Below are 18,983 nucleotides of genomic sequence, written 5' to 3' on the forward strand. Positions count from 1 at the left end.
CGAAATGACGAAAGTGAAAATCTTCACATTGGACGCATTACTCTCAGAAACGTTTACATTTATCGTCTGGCAACTAATGCAGCGTGATGACGTTTGCGGTCGCACCACTCTGTACGAAGTAGAAGCTTCTAAGTTGTTGCCGTCACCAAGAAAGAGGCACAGAAATTCTAGTTTTAGTTTTTGAAAATTCAGTTTTTGGCTGCTTTTGCTGCCTGGTTGTTGACCTAGGACCTCAAGATTTTGCATGAACCGAACTCTGGCAGCCACATTACACGAGAAAAAGCGAGAAGTGGTAATTCGTAGTAAAAACCGCAGAAAACATAACGTTTTCAACATTTGTTTTCGAAATGACGTAATTGAAAATCTTCACATTGGACGCATTACTCTCAGAAACGTTTACTTTTATCGTCTGGCAACTAATGCAGCGTGATGACGTTTGCGGTCGCACCACTCTGTACGAAGGAGAAGCTTCTAGGTTGTTGCAGTCACCAAGAAAGAGGCACAGAAATTCAAGTTTTAGTTTTTGAAAATTCAGTTTTTGGCTGCTTTTGCTGCCTTGTAGTTGACCTAGGACCTTAAGATTTTGCATGAACCGAACTCTGGCAGCCACATTACACGAGAAAAATCGAGAAGTGGTAATTCGTAGTAAAAACCGCAGAAAACATAACGTTTTCTACATTGTTTTCGTATCGACGTAACTGAAAATCTTCACATTGGACGCATTACTCTCAGAAACGTTTACATTTATCGTCTGGCAACTAATGCCGCGTGATGACGTTTGCGGTCGCACCACTCTGTACGAAGTAGAAGCTTCTAAGTTGTTGCAGTCACCAAGAAAGAGGCACAGAAATTCAAGTTTTAGTTTTTGAAAATTCAGTTTTTGGCTGCTTTTGCTGCCTTGTAGTTGACCTAGGACCGTAAGATTTTGCATGAACCGAACTCTGGGAGCCACATTACACGAGAAAAAGCGAGAACTGGTAATTCGTAGTAAAAACAGCAGAAAACATAACGTTTTCTACATTGTTTTCGTATCGACGTAACTGAAAATCTTCACATTGGACGCATTACTCTCAGAAACGTTTCCTTTTTTCGTCTGGCAACTAATGCCGCGTGATGACGTTTGCGGTCGCACCACTCTGTACGAAGTAGAAGCTTCTAAGTTGTTGCAGTCGCCAAGAAAGAGGCACAGAAATTCAAGTTTTAGTTTTTGAAAATTCAGTTTTTGGCTGCTTTAGCTGCCTTGTAGTTGACCTAGGACCTTAAGACTTTGCATGAACCGAACTCTGGCAGCCACATTACACGAGAAAAAGCGAGAAGTGGTAATTCCTAGTAAAAACCGCAGAAAACATAACGTTTTCAACATTTGTTTTCGAAATGACGTAACTGAAAATCTTCACATTGGACGCATTACTCTCAGAAACGTTTACATTTACCGTCTGGCAACGAATGCAGCGTGATGACGTTTGCGGTCGCACCACTCTGTACGAAGTAGAAGCTTCTATGTTGTTGCGGTCACCAAGAAAGAGGCACATAAATTCAAGTTATAGTTTTTGAAAATTCAGTTTTTGGCTGCTTTTGCTGCCTTGTAGTTGACCTAGGACCTTTGATTTTGCATGAACCGAACTCTGGCAGCCACATTACACGAGAAAAAGCGAGAAGTGGTAATTCGTAGTAAGAACCGCAGAGAACGTAACGTTTTCTACATTGTTTTCGAAATGACGTAACTGAAAATCTTCACATTGGACGCATTACTCTCAGAAACGTTTACATTTATCGTCTGGCAACTAATGCCGCGTGATGACGTTTGCGGTCGCACCACTCTGTACGAAGTAGAAGCTTCTAAGTTGTTGCCGTCACCAAGAAAGAGGCACAGAAATTCAAGTTTTAGTTTTTGAAAATTCAGTTTTTGGCTGCTTTTGCTGCCTTGTAGTTGACCTAGGACCTTAAGATTTTGCATGAACCGAACTCTGGCAGCCACATTACACGAGAAAAATCGAGAAGTGGTAATTCGTAGTAAAAACCGCAGAAAACATAACGTTTTCTACGTTGTTTTCGTATCGACGTAACTGAAAATCTTCACATTGGACGCATTACTCTCAGAAACGATTACATTTATCGTCTGGCAAATAATGCAGCGTGATGGCGTTGGCGGTCGCACCACTCTGTACGAAGTAGAAGCTTCTAAGTTGTTGCAGTCACCAAGAAAGAGGCACAGAAATTCAAGTTTTAGTTTTTGAAAATTCAGTTTTTGGCTGCTTTTGCTGCCTTGTAGTTGACCTAGGACCGTAAGATTTTGCATGAACCGAACTCTGGGAGCCACATTACACGAGAAAAAGCGAGAAGTGGTAATTCGTAGTAAAAACAGCAGAAAACATAACGTTTTCTACATTGTTTTCGTATCGACGTAACTGAAAATCTTCACATTGGACGCATTACTCTCAGAAACGTTTACATTTATCGTCTGGCAACTAATGCAGCGTGATGACGTTTGCGGTCGCACCACTCTGTACGAAGGAGAAGCTTCTAGGTTGTTGCAGTCACCAAGAAAGAGGCACAGAAATTCAAGTTTTAGTTTTTGAAAATTCAGTTTTTGGCTGCTTTTGCTGCCTTGTAGTTGACCTAGGATCTTACGATTTTGCATGAACCGAACTCTGGCAGCCACATTACACGAGAAAAAGCGAGAAGTGGTAATTCGTAGTAAAAACCGCAGAAAACGTAACGTTTTCAACATTTGTTTTCGTATCGACGTAACTGAAAATCTTCACATTGGACGCATTACTCTCAGAAACGTTTCCTTTTTTCGTCTGGCAACTAATGCCGCGTGATGACGTTTGCGGTCGCACCACTCTGTACGAAGTAGAAGCTTCTAAGTTGTTGCAGTCGCCAAGAAAGAGGCACAGAAATTCAAGTTTTAGTTTTTGAAAATTCAGTTTTTGGCTGCTTTTACTGCCTTGTAGTTGACCTAGGACCTTAAGATTTTGCATGAACCGAACTCTGGCAGCCACATTACACGAGAAAAAGCGAGAAGTGGTAATTCGTAGTAAAAACCGCAGAAAACATAACGTTTTCTACATTTGTTTTCGAAATGACGTAACTGAAAATCTTCACATTGGACGCATTACTCACAGAAACGTTTACATTTATCGACTGGCAACTAATGCAGCGTGATGACGTTTGCGGTCGCACCACTCTGTACGAAGTAGAAGCTTCTAAGTTGTTGCAGTCACCAAGAAAGAGGCACAGAAATTCAAGTTTTAGTTTTTGAAAATTCAGTTTTTGGCTGCTTTAGCTGCCTTGTAGTTGACCTAGGACCTTAAGACTTTGCATGAACCGAACTCTGGCAGCCACATTACACGAGAAAAAGCGAGAAGTGGTAATTCCTAGTAAAAACCGCAGAAAACATAACGTTTTCAACATTTGTTTTCGAAATGACGTAACTGAAAATCTTCACATTGGACGCATTACTCTCAGAAACGTTTACATTTACCGTCTGGCAACGAATGCAGCGTGATGACGTTTGCGGTCGCACCACTCTGTACGAAGTAGAAGCTTCTATGTTGTTGCAGTCACCAAGAAAGAGGCACATAAATTCAAGTTATAGTTTTTGAAAATTCAGTTTTTGGCTGCTTTTGCTGCCTTGTAGTTGACCTAGGACCTTTGATTTTGCATGAACCGAACTCTGGCAGCCACATTACACGAGAAAAAGCGAGAAGTGGTAATTCGTAGTAAGAACCGCAGAGAACGTAACGTTTTCTACATTGTTTTCGAAATGACGTAACTGAAAATCTTCACATTGGACGCATTACTCTCAGAAACGTTTACATTTATCGTCTGGCAACTAATGCCGCGTGATGACGTTTGCGGTCGCACCACTCTGTACGAAGTAGAAGCTTCTAAGTTGTTGCCGTCACCAAGAAAGAGGCACAGAAATTCAAGTTTTAGTTTTTGAAAATTCAGTTTTTGGCTGCTTTTGCTGCCTTGTAGTTGACCTAGGACCTTAAGATTTTGCATGAACCGAACTCTGGCAGCCACATTACACGAGAAAAATCGAGAAGTGGTAATTCGTAGTAAAAACCGCAGAAAACATAACGTTTTCTACGTTGTTTTCGTATCGACGTAACTGAAAATCTTCACATTGGACGCATTACTCTCAGAAACGATTACATTTATCGTCTGGCAAATAATGCAGCGTGATGGCGTTTGCGGTCGCACCACTCTGTACGAAGTAGAAGCTTCTAAGTTGTTGCAGTCACCAAGAAAGAGGCACAGAAATTCAAGTTTTAGTTTTTGAAAATTCAGTTTTTGGCTGCTATTGCTGCCTTGTAGTTGACCTAGAACCTTACGATTTTGCATGAACCGAACTCTGGCAGCCACATTACACGAGAAAAAGCGAGAAGTTGTAATTCGTAGTAAAAACAGCAGAAAACATAACGTTTTCTACATTGTTTTCGAAATGACGTAACAGAAAATCTTCTCATTGGACGCATTACTCTCAGAAACGTTTACATTTATCGTCTGGCAACTAATGCAGCGTGATGACGTTTCCGGTCGCAACACTCTGTACGAAGTAGAAGCTTCTAAGTTGTTGCAGTCACCAAGAAAGAGGCACAGAATTTCAAGTTTTAGTTTTTGATAATTCAGTTTTTGGCTGCTTTTGCTGCCTTGTAGTTGACCTACGAGCTTAAGATTTTGCATGAACCGAACTTTGGCAGCCACATTACACGAGAAAAAGCGAGAAGTGGTAATTCGTAGTAAAAACAGCAGAAAACATAACGTTTTCTACATTGTTTTCGTATCGACGTAACTGAAAATCTTCACATTGGACGCATTACTCTCAGAAACGTTTCCTTTTTTCGTCTGGCAACTAATGCCGCGTGATGACGTTTGCGGTCGCACCACTATGTACGAAGTAGAAGCTTCTAAGTTGTTGCAGTTACCAAGAAAGAGGCACAGAAATTCAAGTTTTAGTTTTTGAAAATTCAGTTTTTGGCTGCTTTTGCTGCCTTGTAGTTGACCTAGGACCTTAAGATTTTGCATGAACCGAACTCTGGCAGCCACATTACACGAGAAAAAGCGAGAAGTGGTAATTCGTAGTAAAAACCGCAGAAAACATAAAGTTTTCTACATTGTTTTCGTATCGACGTAACTGAAAATCTTCACATTGGACGCATTACTCTCAGAAACGTTTACATTTATCGTCTGGCAACTAATGCAGCGTGATGACGTTTGCGGTCGCACCACTCTGTACGAAGTACAAGCTTCTAAGTTGTTGCAGTCACCAAGAAAGAGGCACAGAAATTCAAGTTTCAGTTTTTGAAAATTCAGTTTTTGGCTGCATTTGCTGCCTTGTAGTTGACCTAGGACCTTAGGATTTTGCATGAACAGAACTCTGGCAGCCACATTACACGAGAAAAAGCGAGAAGTGGTAATTCGTAGTAAAAACCGCAGAAAACATAACGTTTTCTACATTTGTTTTCGAAATGACGTAACTGAAAATCTTCACATTGGACGCATTACTCACAGAAACGTTTACATTTATCGACTGGTAACTAATGCAGCGTGATGACGTTTGCGGTCGCACCACTCTGTACGAAGTAGAAGCTTCTAAGTTGTTGCAGTCACCAAGAAAGAGGCACAGAAATTCAAGTTTTAGTTTTTGAAAATTCAGTTTTTGGCTGCTTTAGCTGCCTTGTAGTTGACCTAGGACCTTAAGACTTTGCATGAACCGAACTCTGGCAGCCACATTACACGAGAAAAATCGAGAAGTGGTAATTCGTAGTAAAAACCGCAGAAAACATAACGTTTTCTACGTTGTTTTCGTATCGACGTAACTGAAAATCTTCACATTGGACGCATTACTCTCAGAAACAATTACATTTATCGTCTGGCAAATAATGCAGCGTGATGGCGTTTGCGGTCGCACCACTCTGTACGAAGTAGAAGCTTCTAAGTTGTTGCAGTCACCAAGAAAGAGGCACAGAAATTCAAGTTTTAGTTTTTGAAAATTCAGTTTTTGGCTGCTATTGCTGCCTTGTAGTTGACCTAGAACCTTACGATTTTGCATGAACCGAACTCTGGCAGCCACATTACACGAGAAAAAGCGAGAAGTTGTAATTCGTAGTAAAAACAGCAGAAAACATAACGTTTTCTACATTGTTTTCGAAATGACGTAACAGAAAATCTTCTCATTGGACGCATTACTCTCAGAAACGTTTACATTTATCGTCTGGCAACTAATGCAGCGTGATGACGTTTCCGGTCGCAACACTCTGTACGAAGTAGAAGCTTCTAAGTTGTTGCAGTCACCAAGAAAGAGGCACAGAAATTCAAGTTTTAGTTTTTGATAATTCAGTTTTTGGCTGCTTTTGCTGCCTTGTAGTTGACCTACGAGCTTAAGATTTTGCATGAACCGAACTTTGGCAGCCACATTACACGAGAAAAAGCGAGAAGTGGTAATTCGTAGTAAAAACAGCAGAAAACATAACATTTTCTACATTGTTTTCGTATCGACGTAACTGAAAATCTTCACATTGGACGCATTACTCTCAGAAACGTTTCCTTTTTTCGTCTGGCAACTAATGCCGCGTGATGACGTTTGCGGTCGCACCACTCTGTACGAAGTAGAAGCTTCTAAGTTGTTGCAGTCACCAAGAAAGAGGCACAGAAATTCAAGTTTTAGTTTTTGAAAATTCAGTTTTTGGCTGCTTTTGCTGCCTTGTAGTTGACCTAGGACCTTAAGATTTTGCATGAACCGAACTCTGGCAGCCACATTACACGAGAAAAAGCGAGAAGTGGTAATTCGTAGTAAAAACAGCAGAAAACATAACGTTTTCTACATTGTTTTCGTATCGACGTAACTGAATATCTTCACATTGGACGCATTACTCTCAGAAACGTTTACATTTATCGTCTGGCAAGTAATGCCGCGTGATGACGTTTGCGGTCGCACCACTCTGTACGAAGTAGAAGCTTCTAAGTTGTTGCAGTCACCAAGAAAGAGGCACAGAAATTCAAGTTTTAGTTTTTGAAAATTCAGTTTTTGGCTGCTTTTGCTGCCTTGTAGTTGACCTAGGACCTTAAGATTTTGCATGAACCGAACTCTGGCAGCCACATTACTCGAGAAAAAGCGAGAAGTGGTAATTCGTAGTAAAAACCGCAGAAAACATAACGTTTTCAACATTTGTTTTCGAAATGACGTAACTGAAAATCTTCACATTGGACGCATTACTCTCAGAAACGTTTACATTTATCGTCTGGCAACTAATGCAGCGTTATGACGTTTGCGGTCGCACCACTCTGTACGAAGTAGAAGCTTCTAAGTTGTTGCAGTCACCAAGAAAGAGGCACAGAAATTCAAGTTTCAGTTTTTGAACATTCAGTTTTTGGCTGCTTTTGCTGCCTTGTAGTTGACCTAGGACCTTAAGATTTTGCATGAACCGAACTCTGGCAGCCACATTACACGAGAAAAAGCGAGAAGTGGTAATTCGTAGTAAGAACCGCAGAAAACATAACGTTTTCTACATTGTTTTCGTATCGACGTAACTGAAAATCTTCACATTGGACGCATTACTCTCAGAAACGTTTACATTTATCGTCTGGCAACTAATGCAGCGTGATGACGTTTGCGGTCGCACCACTCTGTACGAAGTAGATGCTTCTAAGTTGTTGCAGTCACCAAGAGAGAGGCACAGAAATTCAAGTTTTAGTTTTTGAAAATTCAGTTTTTGGCTGCTTTTGCTGCCTTGTAGTTGACCTAGGATCTTAAGATTTTGCATGAACCGAACTCTGGCAGCCACATTACACGAGAAAAAGCGAGAAGTGGTAATTCGTAGTAAAAACCGCAGAAAACATAACGTTTTCAACATTTGTTTTCGTATCGACGTAACTGAAAATCTTCACATTTTACGCATTACTCTCAGAAACGTTTACATTTTTCGTCTGGCAACTAATGCAGCGTGATGACGTTTGCGGTCGCACCACTCTGTACGAAGTAGAAGCTTCTAAGTTGTTGCAGTCACCAAGAAAGAGGCACAGAAATTCAAGTTTTAGTTTTTGAAAATTCAGTTTTGGCTGCTTTTGCTGCCTTGTAGTTGACCTAGGACTTTAAGATTTTGCATGAACCGAACTCTGGCAACCACATTACACGAGAAAAAGCGAGAAGTGGTAATTCGTAGTAAAAACCGGAGAAAACATAACGTTTTCTACATTGTTTTCGAAATGACGTAACAGAAAATCTTCTCATTGGACGCATTACTCTCAGAAACGTTTACATTTATCGTCTGGCAACTAATGCAGCGTGATGACGTTTCCGGTCGCAACACTCTGTACGAAGTAGAAGCTTCTAAGTTGTTGCAGTCACCAAGAAAGAGGCACAGAAATTCAAGTTTTAGTTTTTGAAAATTCAGTTTTTGGCTGCTTTTGCTGCCTTGTAGTTGACCTACGAGCTTAAGATTTTGCATGAACCGAACTCTGGCAGCCACATTACACGAGATAAAGCGAGAAGTGGCAATTCGTAGTAAAAACAGCAGAAAACATAACGTTTTCTACATTGTTTTCGTATCGACGTAACTGAAAATCTTCACATTGGACGCATTACTCTCAGAAACGTTTCCTTTTTTCGTCTGGCAACTAATGCCGCGTGATGACGTTTGCGGTCGCACCACTCTGTACGAAGTAGAAGCTTCTAAGTTGTTGCAGTCACCAAGAAAGAGGCACAGAAATTCAAGTTTTAGTTTTTGAAAATTCAGTTTTTGGCTGCTTTTGCTGCCTTGTAGTTGACCTAGGACCTTAAGATTTTGCATGAACCGAACTCTGGCAGCCACATTACACGAGAAAAAGCGAGAAGTGGTAATTCGTAGTAAAAACCGCAGAAAACATAACGTTTTCTACATTGTTTTCGTATCGACGTAACTGAAAATCTTCACATTGGACGCATTACTCTCAGAAACGTTTACATTTATCGTCTGGCAACTAATGCAGCGTGATGACGTTTGCGGTCGCACCACTCTGTACGAAGTAGAAGCTTCTAAGTTGTTGCAGTCACCAAGAAAGAGGCACAGAAATTCAAGTTTTAGTTTTTGAAAATTCAGTTTTTGGCTGCTTTTGCTGCCTTGTAGTTGACCTAGGACCTTAGGATTTTGCATGAACAGAACTCTGGCAGCCACATTACACGAGAAAAAGCGAGAAGTGGTAATTCGTAGCAAAACCGCAGAAAACATAACGTTTTCTACATTGTTTTCGTATCGACGTAACTGAAAATCTTCACATTGGACGCATTACTCTCAGAAACGTTTACATTTATCGTCTGGCAACTAATGCCGCGTGATGACGTTTGCGGTCGCACCACTCTGTACGAAGTAGAAGCTTCTAAGTTGTTGCAGTCACCAAGAAAGAGGCACAGAAGTTCAAGTTTTAGTTTTTGAAAATTCAGTTTTGGGCTGCTTTTGCTGCCTTGTAGTTGACCTAGGACCTTAAGATTTTGCATGAACCGAACTCTGGCAGCCACATTACACGAGAAAAAGCGAGAAGTGGTAATTCGTAGTAAAAACCGCAGAAAACATAACGTTTTCAACATTTGTTTTCGAAATGACGTAACTGAAAATCTTCACATTGGACGCATTACTCTCAGAAACGTTAACATTTATCGTCTGGCAACTAATGCAGCGTGATGACGTTTGCGGTCGCACCACTCTGTACGAAGTAGAAGCTTCTAAGTTGTTGCAGTCACCAAGAAAGAGGCACAGAAATTCAAGTTTTAGTTTTTGAAAATTCAGTTTTTGGCTGCTATTGCTGCCTTGTAGTTGACCTAGAGCCTTAAGATTTTGCATGAACCGAACTCTGGCAGCCACATTACACGAGAAAAAGCGAGAAGTGGTAATTCGTAGTAAAAACAGCAGAAAACATAACGTTTTCTACATTGTTTTCGTATCGATGTAACTGAAAATCTTCACATTGGACGCATTACTCTCAGAAACGTTTCCTTTTTTCGTCTGGCAACTAATGCCGCGTGATGACGTTTGCGGTCGCACCACTCTGTACGAAGTAGAAGCTTCTAAGTTGTTGCAGTCACCAAGAAAGAGGCACAGAAATTCAAGTGTTAGTTTTTGAAAATTCAGTTTTTGGCTGCTTTTGCTGCCTTGTAGTTGACCTAGGACCTTAAGATTTTGCATGAACCGAACTCTGGCAGCCACATTACACGAGAAAAAGCGAGAAGTGGTAATTCGTAGTAAAAACCGCAGAAAACATAACGTTTTCTACATTGTTTTCGTATCGACGTAACTGAAAATCTTCACATTGGACGCATTACTCTCAGAAACGTTTACATTTATCGTCTGGCAACTAATGCAGCGTGATGACGTTTGCGGTCGCACCACTCTGTACGAAGTAGAAGCTTCTATGTTGTTGCAGTCACCAAGAAAGAGGCACAGAAATTCAAGTTTTAGTTTTTGAAAATTCAGTTATTGGCCGCTTTTGCTGTCTTGTATTTGACCTAGGACCTTAAGATTTTGCATGAACCGAACTCTGGCAGCCACATTACACGAGAAAAAGCGAGAAGTGGTAATTCGTAGTAAGAACCGCAGAAAACATAACGTTTTCTACATTGTTTTCGTATCGACGTAACTGAAAATCTTCACATTGGACGCATTACTCTCAGAAACGTTTACATTTATCGTCTGGCAACTAATGCCGCGTGATGACGTTTGCGGTCGCACCGCTCTGTACGAAGTAGAAGCTTCTAAGTTGTTGCCGTCACCAAGAAAGAGGCACAGAAATTCAAGTTTTAGTTTTTGAAAATTCAGTTTTTGGCTGCTTTTGCTGCCTTGTAGTTGACCTAGGACCTTAAGATTTTGCATGAACCGAACTCTGGCAGCCACATTACACGAGAAAAAGCGAGAAGTGGTAATTCGGAGTAAAAACCACAGAAAACATAACGTTTTCTACATTGTTTTCGTATCGACGTAACTGAAAATCTTCACATTGGACCCATTACTCTCAGAAACGTTTACATTTATCGTCTGGCAACTAATGCAGCGTGATGACGTTTGCGGTCGCACCACTCTGTACGAAGTAGAAGCTTCTAAGTTGTTGCAGTCACCAAGAAAGAGGCACAGAAATTCAAGTTTTAGTTTTTGAAAATTCAGTTTCTGGCTGCTATTGCTGCCTTGTAGTTGACCTAGAACCTTAAGATTTTGCATGAACCGAACTCTGGCAGCCACATTACACGAGAAAAAGCGAGAAGTGGTAATTCGTAGTAAAAACAGCAGAAAACATAACGTTTTCTACATTGTTTTCGTATCGACGTAACTGAAAATCTTCACATTGGACGCATTACTGTCAGAAACGTTTACATTTATCGTCTGGCAACTAATGCAGCGTGATGACGTTTGCGGTCGCACCACTCTGTACGAAGTAGAAGCTTCTAAGTTGTTGCAGTCACCAAGAAAGAGGCACAGAAATTCAAGATTTAGTTTTTGAAAATTCAGTTTCTGGCTGCTATTGCTGCCTTGTAGTTGACCTAGAACCTTAAGATTTTGCATGAACCGAACTCTGGCAGCCACATTACACGAGAAAAAGCGAGAAGTGGTAATTCGTAGTAAAAACAGCAGAAAACATAACGTTTTCTACATTGTTTTCGTATCGACGTAACTGAAAATCTTCACATTGGACCCATTACTCTCAGAAACGTTTACATTTATCGTCTGGCAACTAATGCAGCGTGATGACGTTTGCGGTCGCACCACTCTGTACGAAGTAGAGGCTTCTAAGTTGTTGCAGTCACCAAGAAAGAGGCACAGAAATTCAAGTTTTAGTTTTTGAAAATTCAGTTTTTGGCTGCTTTTGCTGCCTTGTAGTTGACCTAGGACCTTAAGACTTTGCATGAACCGAACTCTGGCAGCCACATTACACGAGAAAAAGCGAGAAGTGGTAATTCGTAGTAAAAACCGCAGAAAACATAACGTTTTCTACATTGTATTCGTATCGACGTAACTGAAAATCTTCACATTGGACGCATTACTCTCAGAAACGTTTACATTTATCGTCTGGCAACTAATGCAGCGTGATGACGTTTGCGGTCGCACCACTCTGTACGAAGTAGAAGCTTCTAAGTTGTTGCCGTCACCAAGAAAGAGGCACAGAAATTCAAGTTTTAGTTTTTGAAAATTCAGTTTTTGGCTGCTTTTGCTGCCTTGTAGTTGACCTAGGACCTTTAGATTTTGCATGAACCGAACTCTGGCAGCTACATTACACGAGAAAAAGCGAGAAGTGGTAATTCGTAGTAAAAACCGCAGAAAACATAACGTTTTCAACATTTGTTTTCGTATCTACGTAACTGAAAATCTTCACATTGGACGCATTACTCTCAGACACGTTTACATTTATCGTCTGGAAACTAATGCAGCGTGATGACGTTTGCGGTCGCACCACTCTGTACGAAGTAGAAGCTTCTAAGTTGTTGCAGTCACCAAGAAAGAGGCACAGAAATTCAAGTTTTAGTTTTTGAAAATTCAGTTTTTGGCTGCTTTTGCTGCCTTGTAGTTGACCTAGGATCTTAAGATTTTGCATGAACCGAACTCTGGCAGCCACATTACACGAGAAAAAGCGAGAAGTGGTAATTCGCAGTAAAAACCGCAGAAAACATAACATTTTCAACATTTGTTTTCGAAATGACGTAACAGAAAATCTGCTCATTGGACGCATTACTCTCAGAAACGTTTACATTTATCGTCTGGCAACTAATGCAGCGTGATGACGTTTCCGGTCGCAACACTCTGTACGAAGTAGAAGCTTCTAAGTTGTTGCAGTCACCAAGAAAGAGGCACAGAAATTCAAGTTTTAGTTTTTGAAAATTCAGTTTTTGGCTGCTTTTGCTGCCTTGTAGTTGAGCTACGAGCTTAAGATTTTGCATGAACCGAACTCTGGCAGCCACATTACACGAGAAAAAGCGAGAAGTGGTAATTCGTAGTAAAAAAAGCAGAAAACATAACGTTTTCTACATTGTTTTCGTATCGACGTAACTGAAAATCTTCAAATTGGACGCATTACTCTCAGAAACGTTTACATTTATCGTCTGGCAACTAATGCAGCGTGATGACGTTTGCGGTCGCACCACTCTGTACGAAGTAGAAGCTTCTAAGTTGTTGCAGTCACCAAGAAAGAGGCACAGAAATTCAAGTTTTAGTTTTTGAAAATTCAGTTTTTGGCTGCTTTTGCTGCCTTGTAGTTGACCTAGGACCTTAGGATTTTGCATGAACCGAACTCTGGCAGCCACATTACACGAGAAAAAGCGAGAAGTTGTAATTCGTAGTAAAAACCGCAGAAAACATAACGTTTTCAACATTTGTTTTCGAAATGACGTAACTGAAAATCTTCACATTGGACGCATTACTCTCAGAAACGTTAACATTTATCGTCTGGCAACTAATGCAGCGTGATGACGTTTGCGGTCGCACCACTCTGTACGAAGTAGAGGCTTCTAAGTTGTTGCAGTCACCAAGAAAGAGGCATAGAAATTCAAGTTTTAGTTTTTGAAAATTCAGTTTTTGGCTGCTTTTGCTGCCTTGTAGTTGACCTAGGACCTTAAGATTTTGCATGAACCGAACTCTGGCAGCCACATTACACGAGAAAAAGCGAGAAGTGGTAATTCGTAGTAAAAACCGCAGAAAACATAACGTTTTCTACATTGTTTTCGAAATGACGTAACTGAAAATCTTCACATTGGACGCATTACTCTCAGAAACGTTTACATTTATCGTCTGGCAACTAATGCAGCGTGATGACGTTTGCGGTCGCACCACTCTGTACGAAGTAGAAGCTTCTAAGTTGTTGCAGTCACCAAGAAAGAGGCACAGAAATTCAAGTTTTAGTTTTTGAAAATTCAGTTTTTGGCTGCTATTGCTGCCTTGTAGTTGACCTAGAACCTTAAGATTTTACATGAACCGAACTCTGGCAGCCACATTACACGAGAAAAAGCGATAAGTGGTATTTCGTAGTAAAAACAGCAGAAAACATAACCTTTTCTACATTGTTTTCGTATCGACGTAACTGAAAATCTTCACATTGGACGCATTACTGTCAGAAACGTTTACATTTATCGTCTGGCAACTAATGCCGCGTGATGACGTTTGCGGTCGCACCACTCTGTACGAAGTAGAAGCTTCTAAGTTGTTGCAGTCACCAAGAAAGAGGCACAGAAATTCAAGTTTTAGTTTTTGAAAATTCAGTTTTTGGCTGCTTTTGCTGCCTTGTAGTTGACCTAGGACCTTAAGATTTTGCATGAACCGAACTCTGGCAGCCACATTACACGAGAAAAAGCGAGAAGTGGTAATTCGTAGTAAAAACCGCAGAAAACATAACGTTTTCTACACTGTTTTCGTATCGACGTAACTGAAAATCTTCACATTGGACGCATTACTCTCAGAAACGTTAACATTTATCGTCTGGCAACTAATGCCGCGTGATGACGTTTGCGGTCGCACCACTCTGTACGAAGTAGAGGCTTCTAAGTTGTTGCAGTCACCAAGAAAGAGGCACAGAAATTCAAGTTATAGTTTATGAAAATTCAGTTTTTGGCTGCTTTTGCTGCCTTGTAGTTGACCTAGGACCTTAAGATTTTGCATGAACCGAACTCTGGCAGCCACATTACACGAGAAAAAGCGAGAAGTGGTAATTCGTAGTAAAAACCGCAGAAAACATAACGTTTTCTACATTGTTTTCGAAATGACGTAACTGAAAATCTTCACATTGGACGCATTACTCTCAGAAACGTTTACATTTATCGTCTGGCAACTAATGCAGTGTGATGACGTTTGCGGTCGCACCACTCTGTACGAAGTAGAAGCTTCTAAGTTGTTGCAGTCACCAAGAAAGAGGCACAGAAATTCAAGTTTTAGTTTTTGAAAATTCAGTTTTTGGCTGCTTTAGCTGCCTTGTAGTTGACCTAGGACCTTAAGATTTTGCATGAACCGAACTCTGGCAGCCACATTGCACGAGAAAAAGCGAGAAGTGGTAATTCGTAGTAAAAACCGCAGAAAACATAACGTTTTCTACATTGTTTTCGTATCGACGTAACTGAAAAACTTCACATTGGACGCATTACTCTCAGAAACGTTTACATATATCTTCTGGCAACTAATGCAGCATGATGACGTTTGCGGTCGCACCACTCTGTACGAAGTAGAAGCTTCTAAGTTGTTGCAGTCACCAAGAAAGAGGCACAGAAATTCAAGTTTTAGTTTTTGAAAATTCAGTTTTTGGCTGCTTTTGCTGCCTTGTAGTTGACCTAGGACCTTAAGATTTTGCATGAACCGAACTCTGGCAGCCACATTAGACGAGAAAAAGCGAGAAGTGGTAATTCGTAGTAAAAACCGCAGAAAACATAACGTTTTCTACATTGTTTTCGTATCGACGTAACTGAAAATCTTCACATTGGACGCATTACTCTCAGAAACGTTTACATTTATCGTCTGGCAACTAATGCAGTGTGATGACGTTGCGGTCGCACCACTCTGTACGAAGTAGAAGCTTCTAAGTTGTTGCAGTCACCAAGAAAGAGGCACAGAAATTCAAAGTTTATTTTTTGAAAATTGAGTTTTTGTCTGCTTTTGCTGCCTTGTAGTTGACCTAGGACCTTAAGATTTTGCATGAACCGAACTCTGGCAGCCACATTACACGAGAAAAAGCGAGAAGTGGTAATTCGTAGTAAAAACCGCAGAAAGCATAACGTTTTCTACATTGTTTTCGTATCGACGTAACTGAAAATCTTCACATTGGACGCATTACTCTCAGAAACGTTTACATTTATCGTCTGGCAACTAATGCAGCGTGATGACGTTTGCGGTCGCACCACTCTGTACGAAGTAGAAGCTTCTAAGTTGTTGCAGTCACCAAGAAAGAGGCACAGAAATTCAAGTTTTAGTTTTTGAAAATTCAGTTTTTGGCTGCTTTAGCTGCCTTGTAGTTGACCTAGGACCTTAAGATTTTGCATCAACCGAACTCTGGCAGCCACATTACACGAGAAAAAGCGAGAAGTGGTAATTCCTAGTAAAAACCGCAGAAAACATAACGTTTTCAACATTTGTTTTCGAAATGACGTAACTGAAAATCTTCACATTGGACGCATTACTCTCAGAAACGTTTACATTTATCGTCTGGCAACTAATGCAGCGTGATGACGTTTGCGGTCGCACCACTCTGTACGAAGTAGAAGCTTCTATGTTGTTGCAGTCACCAAGAAAGAGGCACAGAAATTCAAGTTTTAGTTTTTGAAAATTCAGTTATTGGCCGCTTTTGCTGCCTTGTAGTTGACCTAGGACCTTAAGATTTTGCATGAACCGAACTCTGGCAGCCACATTACACGAGAAAAAGCGAGAAGTGGTAATTCGTAGTAAGAACCGCAGAAAACATAACGTTTTCTACATTGTTTTCGTATCGACGTAACTGAAAATCTTCACATTGGACGCATTACTCTCAGAAACGTTTACATTTATCGTCTGGCAACTAATGCCGCGTGATGACGTTTGCGGTCGCACCGCTCTGTACGAAGTAGAAGCTTCTAAGTTGTTGCCGTCACCAAGAAAGAGGCACAGAAATTCAAGTTTTAGTTTTTGAAAATTCAGTTTTTGGCTGCTTTTGCTGCCTTGTAGTTGACCTAGGACCTTAAGATTTTGCATGAACCGAACTCTGGCAGCCACATTACACGAGAAAAAGCGAGAAGTGGTAATTCGGAGTAAAAACCACAGAAAACATAACGTTTTCTACATTGTTTTCGTATCGACGTAACTGAAAATCTTCACATTGGACCCATTACTCTCAGAAACGTTTACATTTATCGTCTGGCAACTAATGCAGCGTGATGACGTTTGCGGTCGCACCACTCTGTACGAAGTAGAAGCTTCTAAGTTGTTGCAGTCACCAAGAAAGAGGCACAGAAATTCAAGTTTTAGTTTTTGAAAATTCAGTTTCTGGCTGCTATTGCTGCCTTGTAGTTGACCTAGAACCTTAAGATTTTGCATGAACCGAACTCTGGCAGCCACATTACACGAGAAAAAGCGAGAAGTGGTAATTCGTAGTAAAAACAGCAGAAAACATAACGTTTTCTACATTGTTTTCGTATCGACGTAACTGAAAATCTTCACATTGGACGCATTACTGTCAGAAACGTTCACATTTATCGTCTGGCAACTAATGCAGCGTGATGACGTTTGCGGTCGCACCACTCTGTACGAAGTAGAAGCTTCTAAGTTGTTGTAGTCACCAAGAAAGAGGCACAGAAATTCAAGTTTTAGTTTTTGAAAATTCAGTTTCTGGCTGCTATTGCTGCCTTGTAGTTGACCTAGAACCTTAAGATTTTGCATGAACCGAACTCTGGCAGCCACATTACACGAGAAAAAGCGAGAAGTGGTAACTCGTAGTAAAAACAGCAGAAAACATAACGTTTTCTACATTGTTTTCGTATCGACGTAACTGAAAATCTTCACATTGGACCCATTACTCTCAGAAACGTTTACATTTATCGTCTGGCAACTAATGCAGCGTGATGACGTTTGCGGTCGCACCACTCTGTACGAAGTAGAGGCTTCTAAGTTGTTGCAGTCACCAAGAAAGAGGCACAGAAATTCAAGTTTTAGTTTTTGAAAATTCAGTTTTTGGCTGCTTTTGCTGCCTTGTAGTTGACCTAGGACCTTAAGACTTTGCATGAACCGAACTCTGGCAGCCACATTACACGAGAAAAAGCGAGAAGTGGTAATTCGTAGTAAAAACCGCAGAAAACATAACGTTTTCTACATTGTATTCGTATCGACGTAACTGAAAATCTTCACATTGGACGCATTACTCTCAGAAACGTTTACATTTATCGTCTGGCAACTAATGCAGCGTGATGACGTTTCCGGTCGCAACACTCTGTACGAAGTAGAAGCTTCTAAGTTGTTGCAGTCACCAAGAAAGAGGCACAGAAATTCAAGTTTTAGTTTTTGAAAATTCAGTTTTTGGCTGCTTTTGCTGCCTTGTAGTTGAGCTACGAGCTTAAGATTTTGCATGAACCGAACTCTGGCAGCCACATTACACGAGAAAAAGCGAGAAGTGGTAATTCGTAGTAAAAAAAGCAGAAAACATAACGTTTTCTACGTTGTTTTCGTATCGACGTAACTGAAAATCTTCAAATTGGACGCATTACTCTCAGAAACGTTTACATTTATCGTCTGGCAACTAATGCAGCGTGATGACGTTTGCGGTCGCACCACTCTGTACGAAGTAGAAGCTTCTAAGTTGTTGCAGTCACCAAGAAAGAGGCACAGAAATTCAAGTTTTAGTTTTTGAAAATTCAGTTTTTGGCTGCTTGTGCTGCCTTGTAGTTGACCTAGGACCTTAGGATTTTGCATGAACCGAACTCTGGCAGCCACATTACACGAGAAAAAGCGAGAAGTTGTAATTCGTAGTAAAAACCGCAGAAAACATAACGTTTTCAACATTTGTTTTCGAAATGACGTAACTGAAAATCTTCACATTGGACGCATTACTCTCAGAAACGTTAACATTTATCGTCTGGCAACTAATGCAGCGTGATGACGTTTGCGGTCGCACCACTCTGTACGAAGTAGAGGCTTCTAAGTTGTTGCAGTCACCAAGAAAGAGGCACAGAAATTCAAGTTTTAGTTTTTGAAAATTCAGTTTTTGGCTGCTTTTGCTGCCTTGTAGTTGACCTAGGACCTTAAGATTTTGCATGAACCGAACTCTGGCAGCCACATTGCACGAGAAAAAGCGAGAAGTGGTAATTCGTAGTAAAAACCGCAGAAAACATAACGTTTTCTACATTGTTTTCGTATCGACGTAACTGAAAAACTTCACATTGGACGCATTACTCTCAGAAACGTTTACATATATCTTCTGGCAACTAATGCAGCATGATGACGTTTGCGGTCGCACCACTCTGTACGAAGTAGAAGCTTCTAAGTTGTTGCAGTCACCAAGAAAGAGGCACAGAA

Source organism: Schistocerca serialis, chromosome 12 (genome assembly GCF_023864345.2).
Source record: "Schistocerca serialis cubense isolate TAMUIC-IGC-003099 chromosome 12, iqSchSeri2.2, whole genome shotgun sequence".
NCBI classification, from domain to species: Eukaryota; Metazoa; Arthropoda; class Insecta; order Orthoptera; family Acrididae; genus Schistocerca; species Schistocerca serialis.